Below are 2,786 nucleotides of genomic sequence, written 5' to 3' on the forward strand. Positions count from 1 at the left end.
ATTGGTTAAGCATTTATCTACTCTGGCTAAGCACTGTACAAAGCACTCAGGTAGATATAAGAAGATCAGGTCAGACACTGTCCCTGTCCCTCATCAGGTTAAGAGACAAAGGGAAAGGGAGAACAGTGGGGATTTTTAGTGGTATTTGTTAAGTGCCTACTATCTGCCAGGCACTGCATTAAGAGCTGGGTTAGAAACAAGGTAATCAGGTTGGACATAATCCCTATCCCACCTGAGCTCACAGTCTTAATCCCCATTTTTCAGAAGAGGTAATTGAGGCACAGAGAAGCTAACTGCCTTGCCCAAGGTCACACAGCAGACAAGGGACAGAGCCAGAATTAGAACCCAAGCTCATGCCCTTCCAGTAGTTCTCGCTGCTTCCCAAAACAATATAGGTGGTAGACACACTCCCTCTCCTCAAGGAAGTTACAGTGTTTTGATTCAAAATCCAGTTCATGGCAAACTGTTCTCTTCCTTTATTCTCAACTCATCCTCTTTTGGGCAAGTCACTTATTCAAAATTAAATGGAGAATTGAAAAAAATGATCTGGGTATTGTATTATCCCAAATACTCAGTTCGGTGCTCTGCACATAGTAAGCGCTCAGTAAATATAATTGCTGCATTGGTTGGTTGATATTTTGGGAATACACACATCACAAATATCTGCTTCCTTTACACTATCTTGGAAAGAATCGTAAGGATTTGGGGCGATATCTTGGGGAGGTAGCAATGCTTCTGACATCCAGGGGAGACGACTATGTGAGAGAATATCTGGATGTCTATAGCAATCAATCAATGGTATCTATTGAGTGATCACTGTGTGTAGAGCACTATACTAAGCACTAGGGAGAATGTAATACTATAGAGTTTGTAGACAAGCTCCCTGACCACAAACAACTTACAGTCTAGAGGGGGAGATAGACATTGATGTATTAATAACTTTATTCATTCAATCGTATTTATTGAGTGCTGATGGTGTGCAGAGCACTGTACTAAGTACTTGGGGGAGTACAATATAACAATAAGCAGACTTATTCCCTGCCCACACTGATCTAACAGTTTACCCAACCAGTTCTATCCTTGTGGCACATCCATAATAATAATAATAATGGCATTTATTAAGCACTTACTATGTGCAAAGCACTGTTCTAAGTGCTGGGGAGGTTGCAAGGTGATCAGCTTGTCCCACGGGGGGCTCACAGTCTTCATCCCCATTTTACAGATGAGGGAACTGAGGCACAGAGAAGTGAAGTGACTTGCCCAAAGTCACACAGCTGACAATTGGCGGAGCCAGGATTTGAACCCATGACCTCTGACTCCAAAGCCTGGGCTCTTTCCACTGAGCCATGCTGCTTCTCCATAATGCACACACACACACACACACACACACACACACACACACACATACACATGCACGCACGCACACACAAACGGCATGTACTTATGCCTCATTCCCAAACTTTTCTTCTTCTTCCCCAGGACTTAGCCTACATCCAAGCCATACGAGCAAGAACACTGGCATGGCTCCAGTGTAAATTGTTTGCCCCTCCCTTTCCTGCCCCAAGTAGAATCTCCACCAGGTTTTCCACTCCACACCTAATGAAGGCAACCATCTTGTCCTCCACAAAGTCTAAATTTTTTTTAAATGGCATTTATTAAGCGCTTACTATGTGCAGAGCACTGTTCTAAGCGCTGGGGGGGTTACAAGGTGATCGGGTTGTCCCACGGGGGGCTCACAGTCTTCAACCCCATTTTACAGATGAGGTAGCTGGGGCACAGGGAAGTGAAGTGACTTGCCCAAAGTCACACAGCTGACAAGGGGCGGAGCCAGGATTTGAACCCATGACCACAGACTCCAAAGCCCGTGCTCTTTCCACTGAGCCATGCTGCTTCTCCAATTGGAGACAGTCCTGAGAAGAATTGGAAATCTCTTATAGAAGCAGTGTGGCCTAGGGGAAAGAGCACGGGCTTGGAGTTTGAGGACCTGGGCTCTAATCCCACCTCATTCATTCATTCATTCAATCGTATTTATTGAGTGCTTACTGTGCACAGAGCACTGTACTAAGCGCTACTTGCCTGCTGTGTGACCTTGGGAAAGTCACTTAACTGCTCCGTACCTCAGTTTCCACAATGGCAAATGCATATTCAGTACCTGTTCTCCCTCCTACTTATATTCTGAGCCCGCTTCATCATCATTAATCGTATTTATTGAGCGCCTACTGTGTGCAGAGCACTGTACTAAGCGCTTGGGAAGTACAAGTTGGTAACGTATAGAGACAGTCCCTACCCAGCAGTGGGCTCACAGTCTAAAAGCGGGCTCACAGTCTAAAAGTGACAGGGACAGGGACACTTGGGACAGGGACTGTGTCTGACCTGATTAGCCTGTATCTACCCCAGGTCTTCCCCTCTCAGGGTCACACCTGGAGAGTTTCCAGTCCCCTACCAGCCTCGATTACGGAAGGGAGAGTTAAGCAGAGGCATACCCATTCCATTCCTAGCTTGGGCAGTGGCTAGCGAGTGGAAGGAAATCTGCCGCAAGTGAAAACTCACCCGTGCTGGGCAGCAGCAGCGTGGGAGACAATCGAGGGTGGAGACTCAAGTTTACGGTGCCAAAGGAGGCAATGGTGAACACTACCAGAACAATTGCAGCTGGAGGTGGGGCGTTCTGGGAGAGATGTGTCCATGGCGTCGCTAAGGGTTGGAGATATAATAATGATGGCATTTATTAAACGCTTACTATGTGCAAAGCACTGTTCTAAGCGCTGGGGAGGTAACAAGGTGATCAT

General features: G+C 46.4%; 1 non-coding gene across 1 annotated transcript; it reads left to right on the top strand.

Moving 5' to 3' along the window:
- The first annotated feature begins 2,402 nt into the window (after positions 1-2,402).
- Positions 2,403-2,540, top strand: LOC119923923. The gene has a single exon (XR_005449003.1). It is a non-coding gene; the product is annotated as a small nucleolar RNA SNORA7 (small nucleolar RNA).
- The last annotated feature ends 246 nt before the right edge of the window (positions 2,541-2,786 follow it).

Source organism: Tachyglossus aculeatus, chromosome 2 (genome assembly GCF_015852505.1).
Source record: "Tachyglossus aculeatus isolate mTacAcu1 chromosome 2, mTacAcu1.pri, whole genome shotgun sequence".
NCBI classification, from domain to species: Eukaryota; Metazoa; Chordata; class Mammalia; order Monotremata; family Tachyglossidae; genus Tachyglossus; species Tachyglossus aculeatus.